This window comes from Coregonus lavaretus (assembly GCF_964263955.1).
Source record: "Coregonus lavaretus genome assembly, chromosome: 13".
Taxonomy (NCBI): domain Eukaryota; kingdom Metazoa; phylum Chordata; class Actinopteri; order Salmoniformes; family Salmonidae; genus Coregonus; species Coregonus lavaretus.
The window spans coordinates 20,694,588-20,704,587 of NC_140000.1; the positions used below are offsets into that span (position 1 = coordinate 20,694,588).

The following is a 10,000-nucleotide window of genomic DNA, read 5'->3' on the forward strand; positions in this document are numbered from 1 at the left end:
GATCTCTGTAATCTGAGGGAAATATGTGTCTCTAATATGGTCATACATTTGGCAGGAGGTTAGGAAGTGCAGCTCAGTTTCCACCTCATTTTGTGGGCAGTGTGCACATAGCCTGTCTTCTCTTGAGAGCCAGGTCTGCCTACGGCGGCCTTTCTCAATAGCAAGGCTATGCTCACTGAGTCTGTACATAGTCAAAACTTTCCTTAAGTTTGGGTCAGTCACAGTGGTCAGGTATTCTGCCACTGTATACTCTCTGTTTAGAGCCAAATAACATTCTAGTTTGCTCTGTTTTTTTTTGTTAATTCTTTCCAATGTGTCAAGTAATTCTCTTTTTGTTTTCTCATGATTTGGTTGGGTCTAATTGTGTTGTTGTTGTTGTCCTGGGGCTCTGTGGGGTCTGTTTGTGTTTGTGAACAGAGCCCCAGGACCAGCTTCTCTCTCTCTCTCTCCTCTCTCTCTCTCTCTCTCTCTCTCTCTCTCTCTCTCTCTCTCTCTCTCTCTCTCTCTCTCTCCTCTCTCTCTCTCTCTCTCTCTCTCTCTCTCTCTCTCTCATCTCTCTCTCTCTCTCTCTCTCTCTATATATATATATATATATATATATATATATATTATATATATATCTATATCTATATATCTCCCCTCCTTACACTGGTCTCCTCTTACATAATTTCTCTGTGCATCACATGGTTTTAGAGCAGACAAAAGCTCTTGATTTGAAACGTAGTTATAGCTCGCAAAATGCATGTCATTAGAACAACAGTGGGATCTACATCATTGAGTAGTTAATCGTGCGTGAAAGGGAGGCTCTTTTTAGATTCTGACACACACACACAGTGTCAACATCCTGCCAGGCCAGCAAGGACAGGCAATTACGTGAGATGCCTGCATGCGTGTGTTTTCAAATGTCACAAAGACGGCTGCCACGGAGACGGGACTCATGGGAACACCTGTGCTCTGTGAGTCACCAAGGCGACACATCCCACCCTGTCATTCACACAAACACACACACACACCTATGTGACCTCCCCAGGGGCGTTGTGGGAGTATAAATCTGTGTGTGTGTGTATGTATGTACGAAACAGTGTGTGTGTGTGTGTGTGTGTGTGTGTGTGTGTGTATGTGTGTGTGTGTGTAATCCTAGCTCAGCTGCATGACTCTTGCCCCCTGTGCTGTACCTCAGGTGGTTTTATGTAACAGTGATACCTCTGATCTCCCCCCAGTCCTCTCACAGGTGTGTGTTCTACCGGCATCACGTCACCGGACACCACACACCATCTCTGTTAGGTCTGAGAGGGATCACTAGGGTCCAAGAGGGGCCAAGAGGGGCCAAGAGGGTCCCTGGGGGCTTGGGGGACATGGGATGGGTGTCCCCTCTCTCTATCAGCCCCTTTATTTAATGTAATGGTTAAAGCACAACTCCTAGCCCCTACCCTACATTGGTACTTCATGGAGATCTGAAAGAATCTTCCCCATTCCGTCATTACTTCTTCTTCAGTTGAAGCCTCAATACAATTTGGTAGGCTGTTTTTGGACAACACTGTCAATGTGCTGAAACAAATTGGGCCCCACTGGAATGTGTCATCGTCATTTGATGTCAGACACATAAAGGCCACTTGAATGCAATCTCATTCTCGCTCCGTCAATACTGGCCTCTTTTGCACGGCTGCATCCCTAATTCACTGTATATCAAATCAGGGGGAAGAAAAAAAGAAAAAAAAGAAGTGTTTCAGCAAACAAACACCATTTTCCCCTTTTATTCCCGGATTTGCATAACAATCCGTGACATCGTCAAAATTGATATTCAAATGAGGAGACAGCTTTGGGTGGACTCAGACGAGTGTCACTGGGCTATTTTTTACAGCGGGTGTGTATCGTATCCGGAGCGATTTCGCCTGGTTACCATCGGCTCTTACGAGGATTAGAAAGGTGTAAACAGACATGTGTGGAGCGGCCTCGCTCGCTTTGCCCACTTTGTCGACTTGATCCACTCTCACAGAACACTGATGAGGTGGATCTGTTGGCTGCCTTTTGTTTCTGCTAGTTTGGTGGAGAAAAGAGGGAAGAGAAGGAGGGAGAGAGGCATGGATGGCCCTGGTGACAGATGAAGCAGAGAGAGAGAGAGAGAGAGAGAGAGAGAGAGAGAGAGAGAGAGAGAGAGAGAGAGAGAGACCTGTGGTGGATGTACTTAAGAGATGAATCTCTCCTCTGTGAGCAGTTTATGTAAAGGTAGTGATCATTCCCATGGTCATGACACACACTCTTGCATTTAACTCTCCTATATCTCTCCTCATCCCTTGCTTTTTGACCCACAGGCACAGTTTAATAGTTAAAGCCCACTGAGCCAACCCTAAGTCAGCCATTTGTATGCATTTATGTATGTATGCGTGTGTTTGGCATGTACTTGGTGTGTGCTCAGTCGCTTGGACCAAGGATCATGACACCGCTATCATTATGAAGAGTCATTAATGTCTGTGGAGGAATTCATACATAGCCAACCGGTGTATAAGCCTACCAGCACCATACAAAACAACCACATCCATCCCCTGAATTACAAAATAGCAATACAAGAATCTAGAGCCTTGTGCTGAAAGGATCTGTCAAGAATGCTCCCACCTTCCCCTGTCTCTTCCTCCCCTCTCTCTTTCTCTTCCCCTCTCCCTCTCTCTATCAGTCTCTGCTGACAGGCTTCTAAAGGCCCACATATGAAAAGGCAGGAAGGAGGGAGAGAGTGGTGCGTTCTTCCTCCTTTCTTCTCCCTCTCTTTTTCCCGCCGCTTCCCTGCGTCCCTCAGATGTGAAGCTCCCTCTTATTTGCTGTTGTCTCTCCATCGTGCCAGACATTGCAAACAACACAAAGCACAAGTCTGCAGACAAAACAAACTCTCCCAAAACCAGACGACAAGCAGCAACAACACACAGTCCCCTTCTCGGTTGTGCTGAGTCTTTTCTGATCTTCTGAAGGCCTTCTGAGAGCACTTGCTTGCTTTCTGCCCCTCCCCACCTCTCTCCTCTCTCTCTATTTCTCCCCTTCTCTCTCTCTCTCCCTCTCTCAGTGTGCTATCAGACAGTGTGTTTTGTGGGAAACATGCTTGTGTGAAGAGCGATAGAAAGAGAGGGTGATGGGTTTGTAAAGAAAATGTCATTATTTTTGCTGACTGCTATGGCCTTGGGTGAAGCGACAGTCTCAGACAGCATATAGCTGCTAGCGAGTAAACAGACGAGGGAGGGAGAGCCCTTCAGCCTGGGATGGAAACAGGGAACCTATCAGCGATGTTGCATCTGGCCATTTGTCTCCACTCAGAGAATGGGCCCAGCGTCATCCAAGTGCTGTGGCTGCCATTGGGGGGGGGGGGGGGGGGGGGTGACACCAGCGGATGGTTGAGAAATGATTTTGAGAGGCAAATAAGATAAGGAGATTGTGCCAGGGATCGCAAACACTTTGAAAGGGAGAGATGAATGGATGTGTTTGGAAAAGTCAAAGCCCAAAGTTGGGAAGTGGCACAGACACTTGTTTTTGGCTAAAAGGAGGACTCAGACCCAATGACATCATCATCAGTGGATTGGGGGCTTCAGCAGACACTAGTCCTCCACCTTCCCAGAATGCCTATATTTCATACAGACAACCTCTTAGTTGTGATTTCATGTCCCCCTGTCTGTACCAACTGTTATCTCTGACCTTTGACCCTGACCCTTAACCTCTTATCTTTTCTGTCTCTTTAGGTGATGAGTGGTACCTGTGCAGGCTGACCCTGAGTGTGCCCACCCTGGCAGACCTGCAGTGGGGCATGTTCCCTCAGCCCTACCTGGGCGCAGTGGGACCTGACGCCGCACCAGGATCTGTGGTCTACCGCCTCACCGCCCGCCAAAGAGACGGCACAATAGGAAACGCCCACTTCCTGCTATTGGACGGTGAGTGAAATGTCGATCTGGTGACTACCATCTAGACGGGCTGGAAATGGTGTGTTTGTGTGTTGTCAGGGGGGGAACAAACTCCTAAAATCAATCAATTCTGTCAAGCGCAAGAGATACAAGAGCAAATTAGCATGAGCATCCCCTCTGCTGCTAAGCGCTAACACAGCTAACAAGCAGACACACAAAAAGAACTGGCTCTGACGGCGGTAATTATCACCAACATCTGGCACAGACTGTGCCGCCGCTCTGTATATTGATTTTGTTTTTGTTTATTTGCTTTTCTTTTACAGGGTCGTGTTGAATTTCAATTACAGTCGGGGAGAGAGAGGGGAGGGAGGGGGGACACGTGTTAGCGAGCACGTGGAACGTGGGATAATCACTCCCCGGGGCTTTCAAGGCTCCTAGATTTGGAATCAGGAATATTTTGGGAGAGGAGGGATGGGAAGGTGGATGGGTTGGAGATGAGGGATGGGAAGGTGGATGGGTTGGAGAGGAGGGATGGGAAGGTGGATGGGTTGGAGAGGAGGGATGGGAAGGCGGGTGGGTTGGAGATGAGGGATGGGAAGGTGGATGGGTTGGAGAGGAGGGATGGGAAGGCGGGTGGGTTGGAGATGAGGGATGGGAAGGTGGATGGGTTGGAGAGGAGGGATGGGAAGGTGGATGGGTTGGAGATGAGGGATGGGAAGGTGGATGGGTTGGAGAGGAGGGATGGGAAGGTGGATGGGTTGGAGAGGAGGGATGGGAAGGCGGGTGGGTTGGAGATGAGGAATGGGAAGGTGGATGGGTTGGAGAGGAGGGATGGGAAGGTGGATGGGTTGGAGAGGAGGGATGGGAAGGTGGATGGGTTGGAGAGGAGGGATGGGAAGGTGGGTGGGTTGGAGATGAGGGATGGGAAGGTGGATGGGTTGGAGAGGAGGGATGGTGGATGGGTTGGAGAGGAGGGATGGGAAGGTGGATGGGTTGGAGAGGAGGGATGGGAAGGTGGATGGGTTGGAGAGGAGGGATGGGAAGGTAAGCTGGATGGGTTGGATTCCTGAGACGATGGTTAAGATTTGTGGGCAGGATGAAGGAGCTTTTTGTCAAGGGGGCCAATTAGTGAAATGGGAGGTAGCCTCCCTACAAGTAAGGCTGTTTTTTTTTTTACGAATCAATCGATAGGGAAATAAAGCTAAAACACCACACCATACTGGTGACAGAGGGAGTACGGCAAAATTGTGATTGAATTGATACAACGTTTTTATCTATCATCTTTAAGAAGTGTCAATTTTACACTAGATTTGATTAGATTAGATAGCTAAGTCATTAGGGGACTCAGGTGTTGCTTTGACGGCGATAGCATACAATAAATTATAGAGAAAAAAAACACAAACAGATATAGATTGAATAGAAGTGAGTGACAGGGACAATGCAGCTGTGATTAGCTAAATGTCCCTGGCTACCAGCAGCTGTATGCCTCCTCCTCCTCCTCCTCCTCCTCCTCCTCCTCCTCCTCCTCCTCCTCCTCCTCTTCTCTTTCTCTTCTGTTGATGCTGCTGCCCAGGGGGACATGGATTAAGATGACCCTGTCTTCCTGTTCTCCTCAGAGAAAGATCAGAGGCTGGATGTTAACCCGATAACACATGCACACACACCGCACACACACACAGCCCCAGCTGGCAGAAGGGTCCTCTACCCCCATCTCTATATACAAATAAACACACACCAGCCCCCCCAGCCCAAGAAATCAGCAATGTCTTAGAGATGTCCATTTCTGCGCAGCTGTCTCTGCTACATGATATCAGCCACATGATTGTCTATAAGACTCCAGGGCAGGCTGTGTGTTGAGGTGTGAAAACACAGAACAACTTTGATTTGGTGGTCAACTATCCTTTCAAGAAAACCTTTGAGTCAATTGGAAGAACCATGTGCGTCTGTGTATTTATACATGTTGTTTATATCCCGTAACCAGGCGGCGAGGATTCGTTTGAGGTGGACCGCAGCTCTGGGGAGGTCAGGACCACGGGCCGACCCCTGACCCCCAGCAGGGAGTACATGCTGAGGGTGCAGGCGGTGGACACGCAGGGCAGGAAGGGTCCCCCTACAACAGTGGCTATCCTGGCAGGGTTCCGCCCCCCACAGTTCACCAACGCCTCCTACACCTTGACTGTCCCAGAGAACACGCCCGTGGGCCAAGCGTGAGTACAGCCTGGGTTTGGAGAGATTATAATGGGAAAATCCCAATTCCCCATATTATACACTACTTTTAACCAGAGCCACATAGTGCACTATATGGGGAACAGGCTGATTATGGGAAAGGTGAATGAACTAGGGTTTTACAGGTGACATTGGACAGGAATAACTGCTGGATGTGGGTTAGGAATAGGATGAGGGAAGGGACAGGGTGCATCAGACCATACATTTCACAATGGGGGAGGTGGGGTAAAAGCTTCAGTGAACCAATTCATGTGTATTGTGCTCGTTATGTGTGTGTGTGTGGGAGTGTGTGTGTGTGTGCTGCCTCTGCTGCTCATTAGAGGGGAAGCCAAAGGATTGTGGGAATGTGGTTGATTCCTCTGCATTATGTGTCATGTGTTTTCATGTGTTGCAAAGGAGGAGGGAGGGGAGGGAGGGAGGGAGGTTATGAAGGTGGGGGTGAAGGAAGGATGCAGATGCATCATTTTGTCCCGAGGCTCAGAATATGAAAGTGTGGCTAATTCAAATATTTATTAAAATAAACTTTTGGATAAACATGAAGGGCAAAGTGTGTGTCTGAACCTGCCTCCTCAGGGCTCTGGTGACTGGAGCACAGTACAATGTATTCATCTCCTGCCCACCCTCTACCCTGTGTGTGTGTGTGTGTGTGTGTGTGTGTGTGTGTGTGTGTGTGTGTGTGTGTGTGTGTGTGTGTGTGTGTGTGTGTATGCGTGTGTGTGTGTGTGTGTGCGTGTGTGTGTCAGTGCATGAGCGTGCATGTGCCTATTTGCTTGTGTGTGGTAGGCGCAATAGTGTGTGTGTGTCTTAATCCAGAAAACCACTAAATAAAGATGCTACAGATGAGATGAGAGTGATGATATCAGACGTTAAAGATGTATAATTTCTTGCTCCCTGGAGGTGTTCACTGACTGAGAACAAGGGCACCACTCTATTTCATTCACAATCCAGTTAGTGGATTACTGAAATAAGTGATTAAAGTGAATGTGTCTGCTTATGACATCACATCTTCTCTAGTGTGTCTCCCAATGACATCACTTCCTGTATACTGTATCTCCTAATGACATCCCATCCTGTTTCCCTGTGCAGTGTGGCGATGGTGGGAGCCATCTCCTTCCAGAGGAAGACTCTGTCCTACATGCTGCTGGTGAACCCTGGCAACCTGTTCAGTGTCAACCAGGAGAGTGGAGCTCTCAGCCTCACCCGGACAGTGGACTTTGAGAGTGGACACACACTCCACATACTGCAAGTCAGGGCCTCCGAGCCAGACACAGGCCTCAGTGGTGTGGCAGAGGTACACACACACAACTATACACACACATACACACACACACACACACACACACACACACACACACACACACACACACACACACACACACACACACACACACACACACACACACACACACACACACACACACACACACACACACACACACACACAGTCACACATATACAGTACACACTTACCTCTATACACACCTGCTCCTACCCAGATGGCTGGCTTATACACAAATGGCATCCTCACTAATCCACCAGTTCCCCTTAGGCCCGCTCCAGTCAGCTTGGCTAATTCACTCAAAGGAGCTATGCATGCAGCTCTGAAGGTGTGTGTGTGTGCGTGTGCGCGTGTGCGTGTGTGCGTGCGTACTTTCCGTGGGAGTAGAATTGATGGGGAATAGACCCAGTTGAGGAAACAGGTGGAATAACATCAACTATAGCCATGGTCAGCTGCAGTAGAGAACGTCCAACCTGCCCCACTATGGTGCTCCCCAGCCATGGTCACATAATGGAGGACAACAGTATGGAGAGCCAGCCAGTGTAGCATGGTGATTCTGTCCAGGTGATTGGACTGTGGCCTCAGTGGCAAGTTTGGAAATAGAAAAAGGTGCCGTCTAGCTTCAGTGAGTACGGATACAGTGAAAGCTCAATGGATATTTTGGGTAAAAAGACAATTGTTGTTTTTATTTATTCAGAAGGTTGTTTATCTTTGTGCTGTCCTATTATCTAAAGATAATCATACAATACTCAGGTTTTACTTCAGATGACAATTAACATCATATTGTATGACGTCTCCCTCAGATTTAAAAATAACCTTTTACCTAAATGAGAACAGGTGTGTCCTAACCCCTTGTTTGGCTTCAGTTTCTTTTCCCATAAGGGCAGTTGAGGTAAGCTGTTGTGAACCTGGCGTATTGGAATCCCCCGGGGCGGCCATCTTTGTTTGGCAGATGCTCTCATCCACTGATTGAGTTCTCTATGGGCTTGGCATCCAGGCAGGACCCTGTGGCCAGCATGTGCCGGACACAGAGGGACGCTTTGGCACTACACACACACACACACACACACACACACACACACACACACACACACACACACACACACACACACACACACACACACACACACACACACACAAACATGTACAATGTGAGAAGACAAACACAGAAACTCTTGCATGTACACACACACACATTAAACACAGATGTAACGATGCACACGTACAGACACAACATAAACAAGCTCCACAATCTGGCAATAATCTGGGCACTAGTCATGGTCACCTCCCTCTGTCCAAAACTCACACCATCTGTGGTCAAGACCTCAATCCCTTTGCTCTCTCTCATTATGTCTTTCCTCTCACTTTTCTTTCACTCCACCATGTCTCTCTCCCTCTCTCTCTCTCTCTCCTCCCCATCTCTCTCCGCTCCCAGCTTCTCCTCCTAATCTTCCTTAAGCACTTGTACTAGCTCTTATTATCACTAATACTCTCACTCTCTGCCACACGCACGCACGCACACACACACACACACACACACATACACACACACACACACACACACACACACACACACACACACACACAACACACACACACAAACACACACAGTACGGCAGCAGTATCAGACCAGGCTCCTGTTGGTCATTAGCACAGTGTGTGGCGGCTCTCCAAGAGGGTCTTAACAGACAGGGTGTTTTTCTAACAGGGATTGGGATGCCCAGGGAGTGCTGGTGATTAGGTATTAGTGAGAGGGGGATCCAGTCCGGCCGGGTTTGGAGGACTGGATCCCCCTCTCACTTAATAGTGTTATCCACAGGTTAGAACTAGTGGCTAGTGGTATAAATAGTGGCTAGAATGGACAGCTCTCTATTTTAAATCAGTCTGATTGAATTGATGCACCAGGGGAAGAGTCAGACATTTTGTGTCAGTCTATCGATGCCAAGCTTAACCTTATTGTTTGGAGTTTGGATTTATTGTTGTCTTTGGGGCGAATCCTGACTTCCACATAAGTCGAATTTTCACTTAGTCTCGCATTGACATCAAGTTTGGATTTCAATTTGTTTCTGATTTTGAAGGTTTGTCAAAGATGTTGTTGGAGTTTCTGCGTTTTCTCAAAGTTCCAATTAAGTTTGTGTTAGTTCCTTCATTTCAGACTGACAGAGTGTGAGAGTTGATGTGAGTGTGTTGAGTGTGTTAGCCCAGTCATGGTCCCATGCTGGCTTCTCGAGCCCCCTCTCTGCCATGGCTGCTCTGTGTGCCCACCTCTCTCCCCCTTTCTCCCCTGGGGGGCAGCAGTCTCCCCCGTGGCATGGCTGGTCCCCAGAGATAACACCCCCATGTGGGAGACTGGAGGGGGAGGATCCAGCATGACTAACATCGCTAAAGGGGACCTCTGGCCTACCCCGCCTCTCTTTACCTCCCTCACTCTCTTTCCCTATCTATCTCTCTCTCTAACTCAATCTCTACCACGATCTTACCCTATCAACCTCTTTCTTTCCCTCTGTCGCTATCTTCCTAGTTTTTCTTTCTCTCTCTCCTTTGGATCTCTCTCTCTTCCTTACGCCTCAGGACTGTCATATTTACAGCTATACCATTTTTTATGTGTGTGTGCACA

General features: G+C 48.2%; 1 pseudogene across 1 annotated transcript in view; it reads left to right on the plus strand.

The window, feature by feature from the left end:
* Window positions 1–10,000, plus strand: part of LOC311139846 (neural-cadherin-like) — a 94,065-nt pseudogene that overhangs the window by 42,661 nt on the left and 41,404 nt on the right. The window contains exons 2-4 of the transcript in view: window positions 3,720–3,908; window positions 5,860–6,085; window positions 7,191–7,395. The product of the transcript in view is annotated as a neural-cadherin-like (transcript). The remainder of the gene's footprint in view (window positions 1–3,719; window positions 3,909–5,859; window positions 6,086–7,190; window positions 7,396–10,000) is intronic.